Source organism: Triplophysa rosa, linkage group LG5, assembly GCF_024868665.1.
Source record: "Triplophysa rosa linkage group LG5, Trosa_1v2, whole genome shotgun sequence".
Classification (NCBI taxonomy): domain Eukaryota; kingdom Metazoa; phylum Chordata; class Actinopteri; order Cypriniformes; family Nemacheilidae; genus Triplophysa; species Triplophysa rosa.
The window spans coordinates 5,651,200-5,668,917 of record NC_079894.1 but is presented as its reverse complement, the minus strand read 5'-3'; the positions used below and the strand labels follow the sequence as shown (position 1 = coordinate 5,668,917).

General features: G+C 38.4%; 1 protein-coding gene across 4 annotated transcripts in view; it reads right to left on the bottom strand.

Moving 5' to 3' along the window:
* asap1a (ArfGAP with SH3 domain, ankyrin repeat and PH domain 1a) overlaps positions 1–17,718 on the bottom strand; it is a 50,782-nt gene that overhangs the window by 29,998 nt on the left and 3,066 nt on the right. The window lies entirely within an intron of this gene.

Here is a 17,718-nt window from a genome sequence, read left to right as displayed (position 1 = left end):
ATAAAAAAAGGAAAAAATGCATTCATATACCTCAAATTTCCTTTATCAATTGGAAATAACTCAACACAGGGAAGAAATGTGTAGCAAAGTGTAACGACTTGACATAGCAGCGCTGGACCCTTGACGTGCAGTTTCCTAGCAACCGCAGCACGAGAGCAGGAAGAACCCCTCAACCACACATCAGTCTTAAAGAAGGCTTATCACGTTATTTATATAATCGTCAATTGTTTAAAAATGTCAAAAAATCGAATCCACTGGGAGAACCTAGCAAACAGGACACGCCCTCGCAGCTCTCAGCTCATGGATTCTCCTTAAAATAATTTGATGCACGACAGTAAACAAGAGGACGTAAACAAATCATTTCCTCCATTACGCCAGCTGACCTTATATGTATTTGTTCCTGGTTTTTAAAAGAGAGAAACCACATACAGACCAAGGGAAAACATGCAAGTCATGAGTCTACGCAATTAACTTGTTGTCTTGGAGGAAAACTTGAAAAAATGTGTTGTCAAATTTGTATTCTAATCATTTATTAGTTTTCTATGCAAAAGTATATTTGGAGAACAGAAGACAGCATGTCTTTGTAATTTGTAAAGGATTTTTGTGCTTTGTGCTGGTAGGTAATAAATATGGGTTCTAACCATCATCAAAAAAACACACGCTCTCAAATAAACATCCACAAATGTATTAAATATAATGCTGGTGTCCTCAAAGAAGCCCTTCAATGTTGATATTAATGAGGAAGATGGAACCTGAGGCCACAATCTAATAGCAAATCCTTCAACTTTCACGACACCTGCCTCAAAATGAAACACTTTTGTCCTAATATCACAGGACAAGGATCTAGATCTGACTAAAATGTTTTTGGAAGATAGAGAGATGACCCCAATACATTCTGAATAAAACTGAGAGTTACATACTTTACGTTAACAAAAACAAAACGTTTTTAGTATTTAGCGTTTTAATGTTTAAATTACCATAATTAGGAAAGCAAACAATAATTGGTGGACACCATATTGAAGACCCCTGTCCAAGAATGTAATCAGATGTACATTCATCACTCTAATTTTAAAAAAGGAACAAGAAATGTGAATGCAAACATGCTTTCCACGGAAACCCTGACAGGAAACAGGTCATCTGCTGATAAATAGCACTGGCCTTTGAGGGGTGTGGCTTGCATTATATTCCAGTCTATACTAGACTGAAGTTTCAAACAATTCCCGTCCTATAGACGAACTTTACAAGGTCATATTTAATGGACATCATCTACAGCTCACTGTCAATTATCAAAGACAATAACAGCTCAATAAAAATGAAAATAGCTTAATTGATGCACTTATGGAAATTATAAGGGAAAGGCAGCACCGCTAATACTGTAAACATGTGAAATATGCAGCTACCACACATCTGATAGTAACCACAATAATGAGACATGCTAGCATGAGACTGGTATGTAATGCCAGGTCAACCTCACAAAAACACCGAAACATCTTGGCAGTAAAGATTTTAATTTTAAAATAGATAACTCGGTAATACAAAAAATGATCATAATAAACATAATTGTGAGTGAGTGAAGTGAAGTGACCTATTAGTCAGATATGGTGACCCATACCCGAAATGTGACCTCTGCATTTAACCCATCCAGAGAGTAGTGAACACACGCACAGCAAGTGGTGAACACAAGTACACCCGGAGCAGTGGGCAGCTATCACTGCAGCGCCCGGGGAGCAAGTAGGGGTAAGGTGCCTTGCTCAAGGGCACCTCAGTTGCTACCCGCCGGCCCTGCGAATCGAACTGGCAACCTTCTGGTCACAAGTCCGACTCTCTAACCATTAGGCCACGACTGCCCCTTTTTTCTTTTTTTTTTGTGTACTTGCACAAAGCATAATTTTAACATAGCAATGAATAATTTTTCCATTTCATTGCTTTTCTGCTGAAATTCTCATTGCCGTAACGTGTCCCGATTTGTCGGAGTGCATTATGTGTCGTAATTTAAAAAGAGTAAAATTAAAACATTCGGAAAAAAAACAATTGGATGTTTTACTAGATGTTTTCAAATGACAAAAAAATCATTGACAGAATATTCATGTATAATAAAAATGAAGAAATAGTGGAAAAAAGAAGTGTCCATGACTGATATTCTCATCCTCCGTAACATTTTTAAGGACACACACAAATACATTTCCATTAAGTTTGATCTTATGTGAAGAAACACATCTACTGTACCAGTACCTTTAAAATGGCTAACAGGTTAACAGATTACTTTACATTTCTCTAGTCAAAAGCTTAATATTCTCATCACACTGTGTATACATGTAGTTTTCCGTATACAGTATATGTATCATTTTTGTATAAAATATAATTTATTAATAAGGTCTTATTATGTATGATTAATAAAAACTTGCTTAGGCGTCATGGCTTCTTTTATAGCAAAACATGCTATGGCATAGACAGTTGTTGGTTAAATAGTTACGGTAATGAGAATTTTAAAGGCTTTTTTTTATTTTAAAAAAATCAAAATTTTGTTAAACTGTCAGTAAAAGTTTTGAAATGAATGCTTTTAAACATGTCATACCTTGTTTTAAATGAATCAAAAGGAAATTTGTTGATGCAAGTGTTTTCATGTTTGACATCTTGAAACCAAGATTTCGTGAGAATCACCCTGATACAGGGCTCTAGACTAACTTTTGCACTGGTTGCACTGGTGCGCCTAACTTTTTTTCTTAGGTGCACCAGCACAAAAGTTAGGTGCACCCAAATTTTCGACCGCATTGCATTTAACACCGCAGTTTTACCAGTTCACTTTTTTTTTTAAATCGCTGTCCATATAGGCAAAATTGACTTGTAAATGATTAACTAACAATCTGGTCAACATAAAGTTCTTTATTTGAAGCACAATTCTACAAGAAAGGTAACTTACTGAAAAAGTGTTGGTGCTTAAAGCGCTTCACTGAACTGAAATTTAAACTTAAAACATCTCAAGATAAATGGACCAGGGCTTGACATAACCTGGGAGGTTGATGGCTCCGTGTCAGAGCATTGCTTATGATTTTCGGACGGATCAGGCCTTCTCACATTATTCACGAAAAAGTTGTCAATCGTTCTTTTCATCTTCTCTCATCATCCGCTCTACATCCACTCTGTTTAACTGACGGGCCTATAGGCTCCTCACCTCGCTCTGTCTGACTGCAGCACACGCATTTTCACACGTACACACCAGAGGTTGCGCTAGACTTTTTTATTGTCCGTCATTTTGACTGACAGGCTCGTAAAAATCCGTCATAATCTATTATTACCCGTCACTATGGTGCAAGGTGGCTTTAGGTGGTAATTAGTATGTTCGTGACGTCATCACGTTGTACTTGCGTCTCGGAACTGAATGCCCAATAAAGCCGTTGTTGTTTATATTCATCTATATATTTAATGTTTATGTTCATATGTGATTCGATCTGGGAAAACCTAACACATGGTGCAAATTTATATATTACAGTTTTTGATACCATATTCAAGCCCTTTCCAAATCAGTTTTTATTTTGCTCATACCTTGTGTATGTAACAAAAGTTATGGCTGAGGTCAGCTGAAGCGCTAGGATTTTCAGGAACGGAATTTGGAGGAAAACGGGTATAAAGTTAAGTGATAAAAATAAAAGCACAACAGTCCAGTATCACAAGTAAAAGTCACTTTACAGTGGTAAAAGACTTACTCTAATAACAATTTGATAAAAAAAACATTTCCTAGTGTTGAAGTCTATAAAAATACTGTACAAAACCGTTTGAATAAAACGAAAGTAAGGAAAATGGTGCGGGCACACTTAAAGAACGAGAGCTCTGTTGTTATCACTACACGAGGAAACTAGCAAACATTACGGACAACAACTAATAAGCAGTGAAGCAAGTTTTACATTGTTTATCATGTGCATAGTGTCTGGACTTTTGATCATCCCTTGTATGTTTTGCGATCAGATAACTCCCGGTGCTGCAGACGGGGAACTCTGTCATCTCACGAAAACATTGTATGAAAAAACTTTGCATGCCGTATAGGCATGTGCCGGTATCAAATTTCCATGCTGCGATTAATTGATTAAGGTTTCGTGGCGGTAAGCAGTATTATCGCAGTATTCAATTCTATGAGAAATGCAGGTTGAAATATAAACCAAATTCAGTGTTTTCTCTTTGATAACAACTTTATTTTAAATAATAAAGAGAATCTCAAACATTTAAATACAAATAAATATAAATAAAACAACACACAGTAATGATGTATAAAGTGAGTTTATTCAAACAGAATAAAGTGCAAACTGCAAAAGAACAACTTTTGTTAACTGCTTTTAAATATACTTATGTCTGTACAACGCTAGTACTACAATTCATATTATTATTATTATTATTGTTTGAATAACAAGCCAAGCCAGTGTGTTAACTATTATAGCAAGCTAAACATTTATAAACAGCAAATATACTCGCACTTTGTGACAGTGTATGACTTTATTGCGTTCCATCAACGTATAATTAAAATAATTATTCTGCCACATTGTCAAATTTCATTACTCGGCTTACTTTTAACCCAAAATATTTCCAAACCTCAGACTTCACCCTTTTAGAAGGGGGATAAATCGTCGGCAGCGTTCCTCCTTCCGCAATGCTTCCTCTCCGTGTGGTACTGTTTACATCAGAGTGCGCACGCGTCTTTTGCTCAGCAGCGCACACGCACACACGCGCGCGCACGTAGGCATCTCCACATGGGGAATGGGATTGTTTAGATTAGAGTGCGCAATCCTACGCAGCATACACGCGGTGTACTTTTATCCGGTTGATGAAAAATAAACAAATACACGTTCCCCCCCAAAAATCGATATATTTTCGCGGTATTTGAAAGTGCCCGCGATAACAACATCGCGCGAATCCATCACCGAGGTTAATCGCATTACCGAATATCGGCACATGTCTAATGCCGTAGTTTACACAGGACTGGCGGGAAATGTGCATTGATACTCCTTCATTCTTCATGTTATGTGTGTTTACTTGATAGGTCCCAGCGCGACATCCGACGGGTTTTCCCAATGCTCACATATGTCTATTCAGTAGGGATGTAAGATTCACCGTGAGCCGGTTGAGAATATCGGTTTATTATAAGGTGTGGAGATGTCACATCGAGGGTTAGGTGGCATTCCTTTTTTTGAACAGCAGGGGCCGCCATGTTCACTGCAAACCTAAACGTGGCATTGCTGATATTTATTAAATGCAAAAGAAATCCAAGAAAAGCACAGACAGTATTAGTTTGTTTATATTAAAGAGACTTTTTCTATTATTAATTTGCTATAAAATTGCAGTTTAGTTTTGTTATTTGAAATAAAACATAATTTTATTATACAAAGAAACGTGAAGCATTTAAGAAATAATGCAAGGAAAGTTGTTCATTTCTAATTTGTTTCAACTCATTTTGTAAAAATAAATCGTGAGTAAATCGTGAATAAATCGCACCGTGAGATCAGAATCGTGAATCGCATCGCATCGTGAGCTGAGTGAATCGTTACATCCCTACTATTCAGTAACAATGACGGGTGAAAACACGCACGTCCCTTCGCGAGCATATCACGCTCTAATGAAGGGAAACGGTGAGTTACAAATTGCCCTCATTGTAATGACGGACGGATGGACGGCCTTCAGATTTTTCCGTCACTGGCAAAAAAAAAAAGAGAAATTTCGGTTAACGCGACCTCTGGTACACACACGTACAGGAAAATCTGGACCACGGCCAATCAGAGGGGGGTCCGCCCTTCACTATCTCTGATTGGTTTAGACCACGATATGGGCCTAATGTGTGTCTGTTGTTGAATCACAGGGAGACTTTCAGAGTTGCGGAGACTTTTTTCTCCCTCGAACGGCAAGATTTTTTTTATTCGCACCATTGAGAAATAAGGTTGCATGTGCGACCAAATTGGTCGCACTCTAGAGCCCTGTGATATATATCTCAATCATACAGGGTCCACGCGAATACATGATGACATAATCTACATTTTGAGTAAACCATCCCTTTGTTGCAAAAAGTACATACAACAAAACATTCCTTTACTTTACTAATGAAAATTCTCTTTCAGGTCTGTATTAGACACCAAATTAAAGGAGGAAAATAAACCTGTAAAATCACAGTGCTGCAAAACACACTTTTTACTTCCCATCAAACCGCAGTCCATAAGATTCACACTTAGAACAACCAGATCAATAGTGGACTTTATCAAGGCAGCCAATTGAGAATCAAGACCAACATATGCCTGCCAAGCAAGGAAAGAGAACATTCTCCACAGCCCGCCAAAAAGACCTCAACATACTGCCATGTGCGCATTTAGGTCAGGAGAGACCTGCACCAGCTATCAGCCACAAAAACACGAACCCCTCACTCCTATAAAGTCTTTGCCAAGCCAAAGCCAGCGCACTTGAGGGAAGGTTACAAGGAACAGGGCTTAGGCCAAAGTTTCAAGGAGTTTATGTGTCAGAAGCCAATGTGTCAGGCCAAGGGTGATCCAACTTCAGTCTGTTTTTATTATAATAATTATGGAACAATAAGGTGCAAACGAACAAGAAAATTTGAAAGACGCAAGGGGAAACATTACATGAAGTCAACACTTTAAGGAACACCCACAGGCCTGGAAAGCACCACTTCACAACTGGCACTGATTGAATCTGTGGCTCCAGATAAGAAAATAACAGGTCACAGTGAAAATTATGGTCTGTTTGGTGCGTATCCATGGCGGCAGACCATTCAAAACAGAATCTGGATGTTAGGTATGCCTTTGGTTGTAAGGATTTCAGAACCCTCACTATGTTCTGTCCGCATCTGATGAATAAACCACATAAAAAAACAGGCAAAGAACCAGGCGGATATTCCTGAGGGATGTTAAAGAAACGCTCTGTTAAATACTTCAAAAAATCCAGAAAACTCAATGAATTTGTCAGACAGACAATAGTGAGTGATGTGTCGGCATTTCATTCAGATACGGGATATCAATTTACATTTCCCCTCTAAACCACATAATGGGCTCTATGCATACGTGACTTCCGCGTTTCACGGTCAGAACCCTAGGTAGTTTCCGGTTGGGGAGACTTAAAGCAGAGAGAAATGGAAAATGAGAATAGTTAAATTTTGAAGATGCTGTACATTGCGGCACACAGCAGTAATTGGGGTGTAAATCGGACAGGTCATCACGATACGATGCCGTATCTATATTCTCCGCCAGCGATTCGATATTTGCTGATACCTCGGAAATTGTTGTGATTCGATTAATCTAATTGAAATTTTGATATTACTTGCCTAGCTTACACATGCAGTTACATTTTTAATAACTCACGAATGAAACCAAAATATGTAAGATGATCGTTTAATTAAACTCTTTGAAAACTGCACACACTCTGTCCAAATGGGACATTTAGAACAATAAACTATAGTGTTTCTGCTAGGATTTTATAGAACAGTGGGGCTGAATGGCGTCATAGGCTAATTAACATATTCATGATGTCATCACGTAGTTTTGTGTGTTGTAACTTCAGACCCGTTTCTAAACATATTTTAATACAGCATATTGCCCAATAAAGCCGTTCTCGTGTACATATCGTCTGTTTCATATCAAACATGCTTCTCCAAAGATACTCTTAGAGAGATGGAAAACTATATCTGGACTCCTTTCCTGCGTTCCGCTGAAGCCAGGGCTGTTATGCTTTTTGTAGGCTTAACATCTAGTGGCTTTGGCTTCTCCCTTCGCAGAGTAGTAAGTTAGATGCTAAAAGGTGATCCCTGCTCCGGGAAAGCGAGACCTTGCACAAGAGAGTGTCAAAATAAAGGTACCTCATATCGATATTTTACGTGTGGCATCGATACATCGTATCGTTAGAAAATGAATCGATACATCGATCCATATCGATGTATTGTTACACCCCTAAGTGGTATATAGAAGTGCTGTTCTACCGTATTTGAAATGATACTTTCATAAGTTAACATTTCGTTATACCATTCAAATACGGTAGAACGCCACTTCTGACCGTGAAACGCGGAAGTCACGCATGCATAGAGCCCATTTGCGATTCTGGGAAAGGAACATCACAAAAGACCCAAAGATATGAATAAGTCAGGTTCAGCTAAGAATCGGTATACTAGCAACTATACTTCACTCACCAAAAAAAAACATATTTACAAAGGAGTACCGCAGAGATGACATGTTTTTGTGTGCAAAACACGGAGGACTCCCAGTTCCATCACCCCAAAGTCGATGGGTTTTTTTTATAGGTTTTTGGTTAATCGCCTGAAACGGTCTGTGGTTAACAAAACCTCTGAATATTGTTACGTTTTATGATATAAAACTGGGGATGTTCATGATTAATCGACGATCGATTAATTGTCGATAACAGTTTACTCGAAATAACTTAATGGTGATCATGTTCAAAGTCATGCACGTGTGTGCGGCTTATGCGCATAACACATACAGCAGACTCATGGAAAAACGCAATGGCTATCCACTTATTACATTACTTGGCTACCGACACACCTTAGTTTTGCATTTTTCTTTTATAGAAATAAAAAGAAAGTTCATTTGAACAATGGACGCAAGAGTTTGCGAGGCGCACGTCTGTCAGCCGTTGAGGCGCGATGATTGACAGGTCAAGGCGGAGGAGAACTCTTATTAATAAAAGTTTTATTTCTTCGTTTAATATAAGTAGCGTTGTCCTTGTTTTATTGTTGCATTTTCATTTAAAATAATAATAAACCACAAACTGTGTTGAAGTAAGGGGATAATCCGAAGATCTTTGAATTTATTTACGTTACAAAACAGGTACATTGTTATCAGTCTTATTCGTTTTGTTAATATACATTCTGTTTTATATAAGCAAGTTTGTCAGTGTACTATTTTTTGTTGTTACTTAATTAAAAGTAAATAATGAATGAATAACTATTGGTATCAAAAGAAAATGTTGTTTTTCCTTTGGATACATCTATCCAGCCTTTGTTAGTAAAAGTTTACCATAAATGCGTTTGTAATGATACTAGGCTATTTTATGATTGTTGAGTTTTTCGTTAAGAATAATAATGAAGAAACATTTTATGCATTTGTTTTAGTCAAAGAAAAAAGATCTAAAGCTGCAGATCAAAATAAGCGCTATAGATGCAAAATGCAAATATATTTTCTTTTATAATGTGTGGTATCGGTAACGTATGTTGTCACAAGTTTATTAAATCCTCACCGGCATTCCTAAAGTGTACAGTACAATCAGGGTTTTTAGGTTTGCATTGATCGCATGTGGACAGCTTATAAGTTATTTTATTCGAAATGGTTTAGCACATCATTTAACTGTTATTTTAGCTTCTGCTCATGCACTAAAAATAATGATGTTATTTATTTCAATGGAAAACAATACTTTAATAACAAAAATATTTATACAATAACTCGGTGGGAATAATTAAAAATTACACTTCTTTATTGGGTTACACATTTTTTGTGCTTGGACAATGGATGCGCAAGTGGCGCGTTCACAGCATGTTTGTTCCAGAAGCTTAGTTTTATTCAAATAAGTGCTCGGGACACAATTGACTTGGCAAAAAGTGGTGGCGACATGTCCCACTCGTCCCACCAGCAAATTATGCCTCAGTGTGAGACACAAGTCTCAACTTCAGGACCGCTAAAGGTTGTAACACGTTATGGACATTTGTGAGTTAAAATGCCCTTTTTCGAATTCTACAGATTCTCTGTAATACTGCCGATAGTGTCCATGCGCTGTGTCCTATGCACATTTAGAAAGAAAATAACACACTTATAATAACAAATCAGACGCAGACGCTGTCATGCCTATATGCCACTGCAGAGGAATATTTCAGTATTAATGTTAACGAGCAATCGATTAATTGATCATTAATGTAAATGAAAATCGATTATGGGAATTTGTCTAAATTGACATCCCTACATAAAACACAAGAGTTATAACCCGCTCATGATTTTTTAAAGCTTTATTGTGACTTAAAAATGACGGTTGTTAAAAAGTTGCTAAAAGCGACTACTTCCTTTGGCGAGGACATTAGACGTCATCGCGCATATTATTCTTACAAGTAATGCAACATGTGCACAAATTTCTAAAAACGTGGATGGAGATTCATTCACATAGTAATTACTTACCAGGGAACACGTTTTTAATAAAGTTTGAAAAAGTGACGTTGAAATCGAGTGTCTGTCTAGAGCATCATGTTAGCTTTTAAATTCTGGCGATTGTATTTAGGCTTCCAAAGTATGTTGTGTTCATTTGTAAAGATTATCTTGATAGACAAAACGTGTAAACATCATAAACCTTTGTTAATCACAGATCTTATTTTTGGGATCTTCCAAAAGTCTATGGGAAAAACGTATACGGGCTTTCGTTCGAGGGAATCAGTGCGACGCTAACTTCCAGGTTGGCCTACAAAAATACTCTGGTACTTTGTACAGTTGTGTGTCAAATTTCACTTCGACAGTTAATCCACAAATACCTACACTCACAAATTTAAGCAAAAACAAAAATAACCTTCAACAACGCTGTTGTCAAACACAGTATATTTTAAGCATTGGATCTGTGCCAGGAAGTAAAGGAAGAGGTGCCGGTCAGCCCTGAAGCGTTCCTAGGAGTACGTCTGGTGAACTCAGCATAAGGACAGACTCTCCGCCAGAGCTGCTGCATGTGCTTTTCCAGCTGAAATCAGCTTGGACATTTCTCGAATGACAAACACACAGCACAAAACCTCAGCAAAAACCAGCAGGACAATTATTCTGCTGACTAACACTAAGCAGCCACTGTTCAGTTATCAGCATCCGCTACAGAGCTTCTGACGGATAATGACACAAGCCAAAGTCCGTTTACGGAAGTCATACCTCTCGGCGGCCATGTTTGCAACTCCTCTGGGCAGTTATTTACGTCATAGCAAGTCAACAGTCCTATCCCTTTGAATGGTGGAAGGCAGATATTTCTCAAATCGCTGGCAAAAATAACAAATAAATAGCATATTTCCGATCAATGATTAAACCTGATATGGACTATACTATAACTTCGGTTTAAGCTTAAATTGCGTTAAAAATCACCTTTTTCGAGGTCACATCAGCTACTGCGCATGCGCACAGGCCGGCAAGTGCCTCACATAAGCTCCGCCCCAGACTAGAGAATCTGGGGGTCAGTCTTTATCAATTGACGATTGGATCGTTCCGCTGGAAGGCGGGGCTTCTTCACTAGAGCAGCCATATTGAGCGTTGCATTCCTCTCCATTCATTGTAATGGCAGTGGCGCATCTTGTTAATATATATTGCACAAGCACTAGTCACACACATACATCCAAGGTGAGCACACATGTGGACAGTTATACAATGTACAGTCGATCATTATCACTAAATAAACTTCAGGATGACCCTATGTAAGGCTTATATTGTGCCTATTACATGTACATACTTGTGGACTTAAGTATTGAAGTAGGCATGACAAAAACCTGTTCTGTTGTGACTGTATTCAAAATATGGTACATACAGCAAATAATCAAAATATTAAGAAAACGTATTAATTATGTTATTGTGAAATCACTAATTTCACATTCTTTATATTTTAACGTTAATTACTGTATATCTTATTAAGCAATCTGGTTATTTATATTAATTTAATTCTCACAGAATGCATTCATTACCAATATATTATATTTTACTTCACCCCTTCTGATAAAAGTCCAGACATCAGAAAATATCAGTCTATACACAACTTTTTTTATGTAAGATTAGGGAAATATGCATGCATTATGGATGTGACAAAATGCTGTACGTTTTAAATAGATAGCATACTTGGAAGGAATTAAATTAAAATGCACACACCAGAAGCAATAATACCCGTCAAATGGATATGGGATTGCTTTTCATAGAATATTTAAATTTTCATCTGCGCATTTATGAGGAAGAAACAATGTAATGTATGAGAATCTTCTCCCTACTAAATGAAAAACATAAATCTGTAAACATGAAAATCTGGTCAGCAGAGACATGTCGGACTATACAATCCCATAGATCTCATGCACCAGGAATTTCAAGTCAACAAAAAGTAGCGCAAATCCTGATTTCCCATCTGGCCACAAATCAATGGCTGCGGATCAGGTTCCGCCATGAAATAGGTCACTAGAACAATTTATCGTTGTTCCCATGACTACTGTGCAGAGGCCACCCCGTGCGAATGAGGGAGAGATGTATGTGAAAACAAACTAGCGTAAAGCTAACAAAGCACACAGATGCCAAACCTGTGCCAACTTGACAAAAAACAAACAAAATGAGTCATAAATTACGTCCAGAATGCTATTTGTATGCTGAACGATTCGCAAATGTTTTATCTGACAGCAAATACAGAACAGAGCAATCAATAGATCTCTATGGTGGGATACCTTTTTGGAGTTGCAGGTACAAAAAAGCCCCCAGAATTATGACACCCTGTTGAAAATAAACATGATTCATTTATACAAAAATTCAGCAGTTATGCCCTTCTGATCTTTCAGCCTAAAGTGGCAAACAATGAAGCAAATTACACTGCAAATGGTGAGAAAAGTGAGATCTTTATATCTAGTACTTCACACAGAGATGACTAGGAAATATAAGTGTCATTCACAGAGCTATTCCACTGACACATTTAGAGATAAGTTTGACTTCTAAAAGCATACAACCGTGACGTTATTATGTTTTCACACCAACCCACACATAAAATAGCTCACTTCAACAGGTTTACGTCTAGTTTTGTACTTATATATGTACTTTTTGTACAATACTTTAAGCTCCACATCAGGCATAAACTGTGAATCTGGTTTACAGTTGGATGGCTTTTGCTGCAGTGCAGAATATGACTGCACGTCTCTGTGCAGGGGATTTATTCTGTGCCCATGTAAATGAAGCACTAACTGCAGCATTATTCACTGGGGAATTCTCCCTTTAACGCTCAGGGACGGATTATCAGTTCTGGCAGTGCTCCTTCGTGCTGGGCTAAAACAGAGAATCTTTTATGTCTTTCACGCTGTTTTGTTGTATAGGACATCAGCGTGTAAGTGTTGCCCTCCAAGCCCACGACAAATTTATTCTTCTTTAGATAAATACTGGAAATTCAATTTTAATGTAAGTAGATAACATAATCTATTAAACATTATAGGAGTTTGCATGTTAGCAGTCTTTCGATAAGTGGTCTATACATCCACCGTGCCATCTGGTCCTTATGAGAATGTGCAAAAGCACCATGGAAACCATTATCAGGATGGAGACAGCGTGTTTTTCTTGTATGGAATTAGGGCTAAGGTGTTGTGGCCAAAATTGCAGGAGTAAAGGACAGTGAATATGTAGAATATTATAGAGTTAAAGGTCCACTGTTTGAAATTTAGCGGCATCTAGCGATGAGGTTGTGAACTGCAACCAACAGCTCACTCCACCCCTCCCTTTCGAAGCACTACGGTGGCTGACAGAGGACTAAGATGTCGTCACAATTTCGCTTCTTTGCCGAAGGAGCTAACGTATTTACGAAACGAGCCCTGTGCTGCGGGCTGCAGATCGCATTGCAAACAAATATGAGTAGGGGGATGTAACAATATCAAAATCTCACTGTGTTATAATACCTCGGTATAACATCCACGGTGCGGTATTTTGCGCTGTTTAGAATGACAAATGATGACTTGGAAACGTGCCATAAGCATCCTCTTTTCTTTATCCTCTAATCATAACTGTTGCTTAGAGCAGGGGTTCCCAAAGTAGGGGTCGGGACCCCGGGGGGCGCAAGGCCGCGAGGGTGGGGGTCGCAAGATGATTTCCAGAAATCATTTTTTTCATTATTTGGAATACCGTATTTAATCAATAAGTGTAACAAAACACAAAAATATTAGTTAAGTTAAAAATAAAACCATGCAAATAAAAAGCCATCAGCCTTTGGAATTTCCTCCCCTTCGATCGTGATCCCTGAGGTGACTACGTCACATTAGCAACCGCATTAGGTTAGGTGCCGCAAGTCAATTTACAGCACCACGTTAACCATTCCCATATGTGCACGCAGATTTTTTTTCAGGCTTTAAGTTTAGGATATTTTTATTTGTCGAAATGAAACGTTGGTTAATATCGACCAAAGACAACGCAGGAAGGCCAGCGGAGGAGGGCGGAGAAGCGCTGTAGTGAGAAAGGCCATTGTCCTCAGGTACGAAAGGAGACTGGTGTTACGTCGAATTGGCCTACCTTATCAGATTTTCCTACCGCAGCGCAAAAATGTATATAATCTAAACCACATCGACAAAATAAACAGGTTGGATGATTTTAAAATGCAAAATACCCTGTCAGATTGTCCTACCAGTTTAAAATAAACACATAGGATTAGGTTATCCCCGCATTTTACCCGGGGTTATGAAACCCTGCTCCGAAGCAGGGTTAGCACCGCTTTTGCAGGGTTAACCCCGTATTGCAGTGCCAACGTGTGCAGTGTGAAACAAAGCGTGGGTAGAATGATACGACCAGACGCTTAGCAACGGACACCCAATGGAAAACTGAACAGCACTTACCTCATTTCACAAGCTGTGCACAGTCACAGAAACTATGTGCGCTGTGTGTAAACAATCCTTTGAGTTTTTTGTTTATTTGAGTAAGTAACGTCTTAGGGCCTGATCAGACAGAACTCGTCTTTTGCTGTTAGACACGCCTCTTTTGAATTGTTTTCAGTTGGCAGGGAGCGTTTTGTGCGCTTATACCTCGCGTTCTTGACACCTGCTGCGCCTCGCTTTTTTGGCGGAGCGCTCTGAGCGCCTGCAGTTGAAAAAAAAACTGTGTTGGCTGATGCGGGTTAACCGGCAAGCACCCTTTGCTTGTACCTTTTAGTGTTGTCACGATACTGGAATTTCTAACTTCGATTCAATACCTAAAAAAATATCGATATTCGATACCATTTTCGATACCACGGGGAATAAACTGCCATAGCAATAAGGCCCTAATAAGCAATAGCAATATAGGCCTTTTTAATTTTTATTTGAAGTTAAATTGAACAAGACTAGACAATGAGGTATATATTTTTACATTCTTTATTAATTGTTAATCTAATGTTAATTTTACGAATACATTTACTATTTAAAATCAAAGTTGTAATTGTCAGTATTAATGGACCAGACCCTGTTGAAAAAAACAGCCTATGCTGGTTTGGTATGTTTTGATGCTGGTTTGTGCTGGTTTAAACTGTTCATGTGCTGGTTTAAGATGGTCATATGCTGATTTAAGATGGTTCTTAGCTGGTTTAAGATCAAACCAGCATCGATCAAAACATACCTTACCCAGCATATACTGGATTTTTCAACAGGGGAGCTTACATAAATAGTTGTATTTTTTAACTAACAACTAACTAACATGAGATTAATAAATACTTGAACAAATGTATTGCTCATTCATTGTTCGTTAATGTTAGTTAATAGCCTACATTTTTATTTGGCTAATTTGCTTTTATTCACATAGGCCCATACTGTAATCATTGATCAGCGCACATATAGACAGAAACGCAAACTTAAACGCAAGAAGTGTTGCAGAGACTCCGCACTGGACATCTTTCTAACATTAACAACGTTTAACCAGAGCGAATGAGATGAGTGGATGAAATCATTGATGAGCACACACATAGAGCGCTATGGTAAACACTGGAGTGCAAATGTGTATCACACGCGAGAACTGTTGCGGAGACTTTACTCACACCAGCATTACTTCAAACATCAAATTAACCGGAGCGAACGAGACGAGTGGATGAAATCATTGATGAGCGCACATAAAGACAGAAACGCGTGCATTAAACATGAGAACTGTTGCGGAGACTCTGTAAGAACATAAACAACATATAACCAGGGCGAATGAAACGAGTGGATGAAATTATTGATCAGCGCACATACATGGATCGCTATGGTAAACACGGGAAGCGTAACGAGCGTGCACCACGCCAGATGTGTTACTGAGACTGGCCATCTTTTCTAACATAAACACGATTTAACTGCTGCAAGACGAGTCGAGTCTGTGAGAGGAGGCGGGGCTCTGTTGTTATGCGTTCACGTGCAGTGTGCGTTAACTCACTGTCGGAAAAGAGAAAGAGCGGGAACGCGCAGCTGATATCGATACGTGAGACATGGGTATTGGAACCGTTTCAGATTCTTCAGTATCGATACTTATCGAAATATCGATATTTTTGACAACACTAGTACCTTTTCTAAGTTTCTGATAATATGACAGATAACAGCAACTAGAGCGCTCACGCTATAATCCTTGACTAACAGGACAGCTGTTTCGGTGGTTACCTAGCAACATAAAAAAGCCCTGATCTTTTCAAAGAGTCAACCAAACATAAAAGGCATGTTTTGTGTGATCGTCCGCTAAGGAGGCTTAAAACAGCCATAGGATTTGCGAGGTGTCATTTTTTCCCGGATGCGGAACAACAAGGTATTCGGTTATTTAAAGGGACCTTGGACTATTTTTATTCAGTCAGTTTGACGCTGCAGTATTTATCCAATCATGACTGTTGACACCGCAAATATGCAAATAAGAATGTTAACCCAGGGTTTAGTGAAGTACTGTGTGAAACATTAGGTTATGAATACCCAGGGTTATCTCTTAACCCCTGGTAAATTAAGCAGTGTGAAACGTGAAACAGATAACCCAGGATTCTGTTTAGCTGCGGTTAAGAATAACCTTGGGTTAACGATTTCAAGTGTGAAAAGCCCTATTGTTATGTATATTATATTGTGTTTCTGTCAAACACAATATAATATATCCTCCAAAAAACTACACACTGGACCTTTAATGAATAGAGATACAGTACATAGCTGCAGTCACAGTAACTCTTTTGTTGAGATCAGACTGAGAGAAACTGGATGTAACATATTCCCATGATATTACAAATTTGTATTGGCTACGAGGCATATGCAAATTCATATCTGCTCCTGTAATCGACTTTAACAGTCATTTGAATGACAAACAATATACTGTTGAATGTCTGAAGGGCAAGCAAACTGTTTGCTGTACACAATGACTCACTACAACAAGAGTCTTTCACTCTCTGCTGCTAAAGTTTTTTTTTTTTTAAGGACTTCTGAAATATTCTGAACCTCTAGCAGCCCAAACACAGGCAAAAATAAGCGTCAATCAACAATTGACACTGCTAATGTAAATGCTTCAATTGAGGAATAGCACATTTTGATTGTATATAAGTTCAAATATCACACCTAAATTTGAAGGTCTGCGATTCCACACTGTTTTGTTCTCATGGTTTTTTTCCACATTTTTGTCACCTGATCAACTGACAACATGATATCATACAAGTATAACCCATTTATTTTCACCACCCTTAGAATTAGGATGCCCACCCTGATAGAAGACCTCAAGGGAGGTGTAGTGCTAAATGCTAGTACTTAAACAGTCTTCAGGGTGATGCTGTAAAAAAATCCAAAAGGTGTAGCTGCCAAAACTGAGACAGACAGTATGATTTTCTGATCCAGCACTGAGAAGTCTCTCCAGATCACTGGAAACGTCATTAGCTAAAACCACTAATGTGCTCTTTAACACAACCCACCCTGAGGTTCCGGTGCACTTCCTCGACACCTTCGTAAAAAATACGGCTTGCTTGCCCATGTGTATTATTCAGAGGACTGTTCATTCACCTCCCATTAATTCTGCCTCACAATGGCTCCTATCACTAACCGAG